The sequence below is a fragment of the Crinia signifera genome, chromosome 2 (assembly GCF_055691185.1).
Source record: "Crinia signifera chromosome 2, ASM5569118v1, whole genome shotgun sequence".
Taxonomy (NCBI): domain Eukaryota; kingdom Metazoa; phylum Chordata; class Amphibia; order Anura; family Myobatrachidae; genus Crinia; species Crinia signifera.
Genome location: NC_139218.1, coordinates 76,394,991 through 76,405,831, shown reverse-complemented (window position 1 = coordinate 76,405,831; position 10,841 = coordinate 76,394,991).

The following is a 10,841-nucleotide window of genomic DNA, read 5'->3' as shown; positions in this document are numbered from 1 at the left end:
AAAATAGGTGTAGATGGGCGGCAAAGGAGTACATTTAGTGCCCTATTCAGACCTGCTCGCTAGGCAGCGTATATTCACTGCCTAACAAGCAGGAAATTGCTGAACACACGCCCCCCCCTCCCCCCCGCTGACCGAATACCTGCACTAGCATGCGAGCAGATGTGTACATGCACATATTCAGGCATGCACGTATTCATTAAAAATGCAAGCACATATTTGCACATAGGCCAACCCACACCATCGGCCAGGGGAGTGAATTTGGACCTGGCCTGAATTGCCCCCTTTGGTAGCACTGGATCTGGCATTTTAATTGCTGGTCTTTAAATCCTTGTTCAGCCCTCATCTAGAAATCTGTGCGGATGTATTATTGTATGTATTATTATTTTCTTCATCATTGCATATGAATGGTACAATTATTTCACCTTAGTTTATACCATGAAACACTTACATTAAAATAGCCATAGTGCAACTTTACAATCGTATGGTTTTTGCAGTTATTTTTTTGCAAACAATTCAAGCTATGTACTCAGAACTGTCCGCGACCCTGTCAGCTAATGGGCCTTCTTCTAGGTAATGAGACCAGAGAGGGCTGTCCTCTCTTCCCTTTGCTCTATGTATTAATCATTGTACCTTTGGCAGGTAAGATAAGGGACAGCTCTGACATTAAAGGTATTTCAGTCCTGAATACACAGTACAAGTTGTCGCTGTTTGCGGATGATGTATTGCTGACTTTCTCCTCTCCCATGAGCTCACTACCTTATTTGGAAGCTGAAGTAGCTTGAAATGATAAATATATTGGGTGTAAGGTCAATGCTTCCAAGTCAGAAGCTCTGGGGTTTCATCCTTCCCCTTCAATCTCTAAATTATTAGAGTTTAGGGGTTATTCTGGTTCACTCCTTCTGGCAAATTCCTTCTCAACCGGACAAAACCATGTGCACTGCTGGGGGTGGGGGGTTAGTGTAGATGTAACATGTGCAGAGAGAATTAGATTTGGGTGAGTTATTTTATTTCTGTGCAGGGAAAATACTGACTGCTTTATTTTTACACTGCAATATAAATCTCACTTTGAAGTAAAACACCACACTAACTCTCTCGGCACAAGTTACATCTACCCCACCTGCAGTGCACATGGTTTTGTCCATTTGAGAAGGAATTTGCCAGAGGAGTGAAACAGAATAACCCCCTTAATCTTTGGTATCTGAAATACCTTCAATATCTTGGCATTCAGAAAACAAAATTGTGCAACCAATTATAGGCTGCCAATTATATCCCACTTTCGCATTCTATAAAAAAGGATTTGGCCAGATGGGCTCCGCTCTGTATCTCTTGGACTGGTCTCATACACTTAAAATGAATCTGTTGCGCAGGCTGCTCTGATTGTTTAAAACCATGGGTCTTCAAACTGTGGCCCTCCAGATGTTGTGAAACTACAAATCACAGCATGTCTTGCCACAGTTTTATAGCAAAACTGTGGCAAGGCATGCTGGGATTTGTAGTTTCACAACATCTGGAGGGCCGCAGTTTGAAGACCCATGGGTCCTCAGACAATAAAAATAATGACAGGATCCCAGCAAGCTACTACAGAAGGACATCACATCACATGTGTAGTCAGCAGACAGCACATACATGGCAGCATTTTGGAGGCACAAAATGTGAGTCTAAAATAATAGACAATTCAACAGATTTTTTCAGGCTCCTTGAATCACTGACTGAGATTAGAAAAATCCTCAGCCTGATGGTCAGCAACATGAAGTCGCGACCCCATGCTGAAAAGGTTGGGACTCACTTTGGGGTCAGGACCCACAGATTGAGAACCGCTTTAAATGACCCCAACAGTTTTCTCATCGGTATTCGTTATTCTTACATACTATGCCATCGATTTGTGGTAATTTTGTTTGGTAAAAAAAACTTGCATTCAAAGAAACTGATTTTGTGGGGTTTCTTCCATTGCTCCTCCCACATTTGAGACCTTGGTGTATCTAGTTCCTCGTGTTAAAGCTTCCTTGGGCACTTGGGACTGAATAAAGCTTTACATCTAGCTCCATATACAGTACATCCCCACCTGCTCTTTTTTCTGGGTTTAGTGAGTTCCTACATGTTCCCCATGGTTGCGTGGGTATCACGGGAGTTCTACATATTGCCATAGATTTCGCCTCTGAGGGGTAGATTGATTAAGCTTGGTGAAGTGATAAACTGCCTGTTTTTTATCACCGGCCAATCAGCTCTTGCCTGTAATTTTTCAAGCCAAGCCTGTTGCCTCACAGGTAGGAGCTGATTGTAAGTGATATAAACCAGACAGTTTATCACTTCACCGAGCTTAATAAATCTTCCCCTCAGACTTTTGAGGACTTATGAGAAAAATATGATTTGCAGGATAGACATCATTAAAGATTATCAGTTTTATAAATTTCATTAGTAAATCACACACATTTCGTAAACCTCGCCCTTTTGAACGTCTTAACACTTATATCATGGGGCGTAAGGGGGGGATTTTTAATTTTGTGTTTCCTGCTTTTGGGTACAATAATATGCAAATGTGAACACCTGTGCACAGATGGTGGTGGAGTTTGGTGGGGTCTGGTATAGGGTTTCGACAGTCGGGATCCCGATAGTCGTTAGCCCGACGTCAGGATCCGGACTGGCCCGACTCAGACAGCATGGCGAGCACAACAAAGCCCCTTTCGGGCTCGCTGCACTCGCCATGCTGCGGGCACAGCGGCGAGTGTATTCTATTCTCCCTCTATGGGGGTCGTGGACCGCCATGAGGGAGAATAGCTGGTGGCCGACGGGAACCCGTTTGTCGGTGTTTTGACAGTTGGGATCCCGACGTCGGGTAAATGACTGTCGGGATCCCGACTGTCAGGACCCCGTCCGGCACCCAGTTTGGTGAGCTGCAGGATCAGAGATGGGGTTGATAATGGGTGGAGGACACTCTTGTGCAATATTGCTTTGGTGTTTGGGATTGGTGCCTTAAACTGTTTGTGTGTATGTGCAAGTGAAAGGTAGAAACTTTTGTGCTGGAAGTGCGATTTATTCTATAATTCATACCATACACAAACAATTGCATGTGAAGTAAAAAATAACAGTTTCAATGGATAGACAGTGATTCGTAATAGGAAAAATATTATAAATATTATAATCTATATGAATAGTGAAATACAGTAGACAACTGGTACAGATGTAGCCAGCCTCATTGTGCCTGCCAGTGCAACATATTCATAGCACTGGCAGGTGCTGGCGGAGGCTGGCAGGGGGCGTGGCCTGTGAGGGGGGTGTGTGAAAGGGGATGCACAAGCACTCACGCGTCCAATTGGCAAGACCGGCGGGCAGGGCAGGGGCAGCGCGCATTGGCGGATGGCGATAAAATCACCAGTAGCTGCACTAATTAGAGTGGCTCCATCTGAAATGGTGGATTATGCAGAAAGCGACACTTGTAGCGGCTTTTTGGGGGAGTTTAGTGAGTACGGCAGTGTGGGTTGGGCTGCCAGTAAGTGGTTGGATTGGAGGTGTATGGAAATGTCACCTTCTCAGTTTATAGGCTGTATGCAGGCAGTAGTGTAGCATCCTGCTGTTTCCTGTTTATCCTCTTTGAATGGTGGTTCTCATAGCAGGGAAGAGCCACCATGCTGCTGCTGGGGGCCATTTGTGTGGGCACTAATGTGACACATGGCTGAGACTGTGCGGAGTGGGACACTGGATGTGCCTGTCCTCTGGGATTGCCCTGGTACAGGCTGCCAGAGTTCGAGGGGTTGGGAGCCAGAGGTTGGGTCTCAGGGGCCAGAGTGACCACTGGAGATGCGACCGCTGTCCCTTGTTGGTGCTCTACTTCCCCTACGGATGCATACTTGGCTTCATAGTCTGTCAGTGGTCTGTAGCAGTGTGGAGCTGTCACAATGCGTTTATCGTTGCATACACCCGTTATGATAACAGCAAGTGCGGCGATCACAACAGCGGTGCACTGCTACACATCACCGGCAGATTACGGAGCCATGATCCACCATTACCAGTTGTCTTATTCACTATTCATATGCTCTATCTATATCATACCTCCCTACATTTGAAACTGTGGACCTGCGGCGCCAATAGTGGTCAAACTAATGCACGAATAGTGGTCAGCCTAATGCTTGTCGACCTAATTTATTTATTATTTAGTTTCTTATATAGCGCAGCATATTCCGTTGCGCTTTATAAAAAGAGACAGTGATACAACAAACAGGATATTTACAGACAGTCAAAATGTAGGAGGGTCCTGGTCGCAAGCTTACAACCTACAGTATAGGGAAATAGGCATTGATACATAAGGATAGATACTGTATTCTTTATTGCATTGATTCCACCAGAATGCAAGGTTCCGTGACTGGTTCTGGAATTTGATAAGCTTGCCTGAAGAGATGAGTTTTCAGGGAACGCTTATAGGTTAGGAGTCTGGAGGAGAGTCTTATTGTGCTTGGGAGGGCATTCCACAGAGTGGGCGCAGCCCGAAGAAAGTCCTACAGTCGGGAATGGGAGCAAGTAATGAGTGTGAATGAGAGCCGCAAATCTTTCGAGGAGCGTAGAGGTCGTGTTGGAAGATATTTTGAGAAAAGAGAAGATATGTATGTTGGTGTAGTTTGGTTTATGGCTTTGTGTGTAAGTAAAATAATTTTGTATTGAATACAAATAATGACTGCATACCACCGGCCTTTCCCACTGTATTGCTACAATGCCGGCCTACCTTTCAAACACTTTTCTGTCTTTCTTGGTAGTTGCCATTTTTGTGCCGTTAATACTATTGGCTAGTCGTATAGTTCACATAGGTGGCAGCGGTGGTGATGGAGATTAGACCAGAGAGACCAGGTTTACAGGGGCACACAAAAATATATCAGTGATGGTACAGTGGTTCTATATGAGTCACTGGCCTCTGTAACATATACCTGGAGACTGTCATTGAAACCATTCTAATATGCAGGATAGAGCAGAAGAGATGCTCTGCAAGCTCAGTAGTGGACAAGGTTGGAGGTTGCACCTTTGGCAGTCCGATTTCATAGTTCTGAATAGAGATGGCCCAGGGCGTTCTCTCTTATTAAAAACTATGAGGGTTATTCAGATTCAATCGTCCCCCGTATGTTCGCACCGATTGTTTGCGACTGTGCATGCGCATAGGTTTTTATGCACATGTGCAGCCACTGTGGGCAAGCGCCCACTGCACTCGCACACAGAAGTACGGGCAGGGCATGGGGCGGCGGCCTGGGAAATTTGCATTTCCAGGCATTTGCATATGGGAATACCCAGCTTTCACCTGGTGATGCGGGTGCTGGGGGCAGGCAGTTGCGAGCACTGAAGAAATCACTTGATGGTCGCCGACCATCAAATGATTTCTCCCCCGCACCCAAGGTTGCAAATGGATGTTTATGCAAATCATACATTCACATGCCTGCTGGGGTTTGGGGGAACGGCCATGTGGGCGGAAGACGGCCCTAGTTGGACTCGCAAGGCTGTGAGTCAACCAGAATATGGGACTATATTCAACCAATCCAGGTTATGAGATTCGATCTGAGGAGTAGTGCTCCAATGTTGCCCCTTTCTTTCATTCTTACAGTTGATATCCTTTTCCAGACATTTTCTGATAAATCTTTACCTTTTATTTATTTGTGAACTTCATTTTGTTTAATTAGATATACTGTACTGTGTTGTTTGATCTTTCATCACCTGAGTCTGTTTACTTAGCGTTTTATATTTTATCCATTGTCTGCTTCTATTCTCCTCTGAGAACTACTTTAGTTTTCTTTGACTTGTGTTTTTCTAAACTGCTGCTCTCTTGCTTTTAGAATTATATTCTTTAAAAAAAAGTCTTAATTCAGCCAAAGAATCACTTCCATGTGGCCCATACACTTCTATTCTACATAAATTTAAAACATTTATTTCCTATATCTATATATATATATATATATATAAATATATATATATATATATATATATATGGCGTGTAGACTGGCACTCCGTTCTGCAGTTCCCTCTCAGTCTATAGCTGGGGTGCCCACCCGGATAGAGTAGATAGCAGACAGGTGTTTCCTAATAGAAACGCAGGCTGGCACTCCACAGCCTTTGCAAGATAATAATGCAAACATTTTTTATTGTGACATCGGTGCAATCAATCAACGTATCCTGATGAAAAAGCCTTTTAGGCTTTGAAACGTTGATTGATTGCACTGATGTCACAATAAAAAAATCTTTGGGTTATTATCTTGCAAAGTCTGTGGAGTGCCAGCCTGCGTTTCTATTAGGAAACACCTGCCTGCTATATATATATATATATATATATATATATATATACCAACAATAGTGTCTTCAGCGCCCCAACTTTGTAATGTCCAACATATATTTCAATAAAAATATTTCAAATTTTATTGAAATATTTTTATTGAAATATATGTTGGACATTACAAAGTTGGGGCGCTGAAGACACTATTGTTGGTGTATTTGGTTTGTTCTATCCTTACTAGTAGGGGATAGAGTGTCAACAGCGACCACCTAATATTGTATTTTAAAAAGCGCAAGCTTTAGGGATTTTTGTATTTATATATATATATATATATATATGTGGGTACAGAAGGAGGTCACTCGCCAGACTGAAGATAAGATTCAAAAGAAGTGCTTTTATTTGTTTACGCTGCCATGTGACTGGTCAACGTTTCGGCTCAAGTGTGAGCCTTTGTCAAGACTTGATGACAGCAACCATTGTTTACAACAAGTGTGAGGACACCTTGCGGCGTCCAACTCAGCACTCCATCATAGTGCACGTGCACTATGATGGAGTGCTGAGTTGGACGCCGCAAGGTGTCCTCACACTTGTTGTAAACAATGGTTGCTGTCATCAAGTCTTGACAAAGGCTCACACTTGAGCCGAAACGTTGACCAGTCACATGGCAGCGTAAACAAATAAAAGCACTTCTTTTGAATCTTATCTTCAGTCTGGCGAGTGACCTCCTTCTGTACCCACATGTATTGGATGTCCCTTCTAAACAAAGGGATATTTTGAGTGTGCACCCCAGCATTAATGGACATAATTTGTGAGTGTCGTCCCTTGCTCTGGATATATATATATATATATATATATATATATATATATATAGACCACTGGGTATCTAGACCACTGTATGTGTGCTCACAAGAATCCAAAAGCTGAAACATTGATTCAGCTTTTGGATTCTTGTGAGCACACATACAGTGGTCTAGATATATGGGCTGTCATTCTAATATTGATGGTATGCTAGTTTTGGGGCTGATAATACACCCATTCATCTAGTCCAAGAGACAGAGTGTTTCCGGGCAGTGTCCAGCCCTACCTTAACGTTTTATTTTTGTACAATTTTGGTGGCATATTCATTTCAATACTACCAATTTTTGTGAATACAGATCTCACCATTGCAGTGTATATGAGATTTTCCCTTTTATGAAGTGCAAATCGGTTTTACTAAATTCAATGCTTTCTAAGCCCCTGATGAAGTCAACTCCTTGACAAAACGCGTTGGGCCTATTACTTCATTGGAAAGACCAAAGCTTTGAAGGATTACTGATTCCTTGTCATATTAAATGTTTTACTGTGCTTATTATGTTGCCCATGGGGCATTCTTTTATTAAATATAGCTTTTTCTAATTGTATGTAATTATTCATAGTCATTAACCCATATATATATATATATATATATATATATATATATATATGGGTTAAAGTGAGGGGGAACGGGGTGTTACTGAGTTCCACCACCTCCAATGGTGAGGTGGAACATTTTGACCTCCACATTGGCCCTGTACAGTAATTCTCATAGAAAAGCATTCTAGTTTGCAGGGGGACACCAAAAACCATACCACCGGCCCGGTCTCTGCCTAATGGGGGGGACAGGAGGGGATTAATTAGGTGGCATATAGAAATGAGTTCCCCATCTCTGCATGACCACTTTATACATATACATATTCTCATGTTATTTATAGATCACCATTAATTTCTAAAAAAAACATTTGAATTGTAAAATTCTGAAAAATAAGCCCATTTTTTATGAAGTTTAAGGAAGGGATGTAAAATTGTTAGAGATTAAGTGTTCTAATAATATATATAACTGCTATTTTATGTATTTTACTGTGTATTAATGCAAAGCTATATTCGGCATAATGTAAATATCCACGGGTAACTGCTTTACATGGATTATTGAGGCTTGGATTTAGCATAATAATGCCAAAGAAAGAAGTGAATATACAGCTTTAATAACATCCAGGATTGTTCCTATTTATTGAAGTCCAGTGATATTAAAAAAAGATTATAAAATAAATTTTAGCCTTTTTTCAGCCCCTTTTGAAATGTAAAAGTAAAATAACCTTGTACCGTATGTGTGTGCTTCACATTGTAGCATGTTATTATAGATACAATTTTCTTTAAATGTAAAATGACACACTAATGCTAGGTACACACCAGAATGATCATGATCGTGAGCAGCAGATCATGAGCAGATTGTACAATGGTCGCACAATCTATTGGAGCACGCGATCTGCACATGATCTGCATGCGATCTGATCATGGTCTGTATCCAGTTAAAGGGATCATTTACAAATCCTGACTGCAACAGGTAGAATCTCCAAAACGACCAAACGACCCTTGGGAATGCGCATCTGATCTGAATCAGATCTAAAACATGCAAAAACATGCCCAATTTACATACAATCGGTCAATTTTGCATCGAAATTGATGATATTGAAGACAAATTGTTCTGGTGTGTACCAGCATAAGTAGCCAAGTTGAAGAAGTTTTACTCCTGAGTGGGTACAGCTGCTTCAAAAAGCCACTGTCAATGCAATAGTAACACTGTTACTTCATTCTGCCCTGTGTGCAAGGTTGACCTGAAGTTTGAATATTTCCGCAGTTTGTTATTAAATACGAATTTTAGGTTTTGGATTGCAACTATTACGTGATTTGAGCTTTTTTAAATCCATTTTCAAGATATCTAAAGCGTAAAATACAGATCTTAAATCCAAGGGCCCAATTCAAAGCCCTTTTCTGAAGTGTGGAAATCGTTATTCAGTGATATTTGCACTTCTGTGCATGAGTGCGTACATGCGCAAACCCTGAAACTGTGATCACAGCCGATTGAGTCAGTAGGAGGTTGCAACAGGCCATTGTCGGGACAAGGCAAGGCATTCATGGAAGCAGTCCGGACAACTCAGGCATGCGGGTTAGGGCCGCAGTGGCTGCATTACATACCGTGTAGCCGCTGTGACACAGAACATGGCCGGACTGCTCCTGGCTTCACAGCTAGGCTGCTCAGTCAAGGGACAGCTGGGGAGAGACCCGGAAAGCAGGGTGGCCTTTTCCTGTGCTGGGCGCAAGACCTCCCCCTTTTCCTCTCAGCTTAGCGCCACCAGTTGCAGTTTTGTGAAGTTCCACAAAACTGCAACTAACTAACTAATAAACTAACTAGTTTTAATCAAACCCCAAATTCCTAACCAAAACACAATGACGGAAGTAGAACCAAAGCACAATACTCTATGTTATCTACATTTGCAACTGATTAGATGTAAGGGGTGTTCTAATTTAGGCTACCTTCAGAGAGGGAGATGAAAATCACCCCCTCCGTGTAGACCCATGAATCATTGTATTTGCTGTATGGGGGGTGGCACTTGATGATGTCGGGCTTAGTCGCCACCCTCCCCCCCCCCCCCCCCCCCAAAGTGATGCTGACAGTCTCCTCTCCGGCCTTCTCCGGATACAGTATATAAATAGTAGGTGAGTATGCATTATAGAGGCCACTTAGAGGAGTGCATAGGTTGAAGTCATCAGTGCACTTCTTGTTCCCTGGCTTTATCAGCATTTTTATGTAGATTTTTATTGGGAAAAGCAAATTCATTTTCCAGCCAAATTTTTGGTATCTGCATGGGTGCAAAATATTTTATTTCTAATGCTCTGAGCATTTCCTTAAAACATACTGTAACTGAAACTATTACAAAGAAGGGTGAACCACAGGAGTTGCTAAAGCAGCTGTATCGGGAGGGTGTGAGGCTCCCAAAAAATTAAGAGCAAGGGATGAATAATGTATGATGCAGCGCTAGGTTTCTAATATAGTAAATTTATTACAAATGAATTAAAAACAATACATTAATATTGAAATATTTCATGTGAGAATTCTCAAAAAAAACACAATGGGGGGAAATTTTAAAACTGTAAATAAATTCCAGCTGGATGCAAATGCGTTGGGGAGAGTCAATGATTATCCCTGAAACACCATGAGATTTATATTTACCAGAATGATTGAATGTCCTTGAATGAGTAAGAACTTGTACACAGTACCGGTGATTTCCCAGTGGTGGGTGCCAATGATAATACTCCGATTAGGAACCATGCAGTATTGTGGTATAACTATACCCAGCTTGTGTCCTGCAATGTGGATTCACCAATAAGGTCCGAGGAGATGGCAAGAAACTGGTCCGGATAGAATCTGGTAAAATGACTTCCAGTTGGAGAAAGGTGTGGAATGGGATTGCTCTCCAAAGATGAGCTGGAGTGATGGTGCTGTTTGCTCAACGCGTTTTGGCGTGTTCACACGCCTTCATCAGTATTACTTTAACAAAACACGACAGTTTAAATTTACCAGAAGGCCAGAATCTATGCTGCTGCAGCAGTGAGACTTCCACAAGCTGCCCTCCTCTAATCCTGCAGCGCAAGCATTAACAGCGTGATTAAGCAATCCTCCACTTTTTTCCCTTCCACTGATTGAAATACTGTGTGTGCAGGTGTCCTTCTATATACTGTATATACAAGTTGCCTACCCTCCTGCATTCTGCAGGAGACTCCCTGAAATAGCAGCAATCTCGCG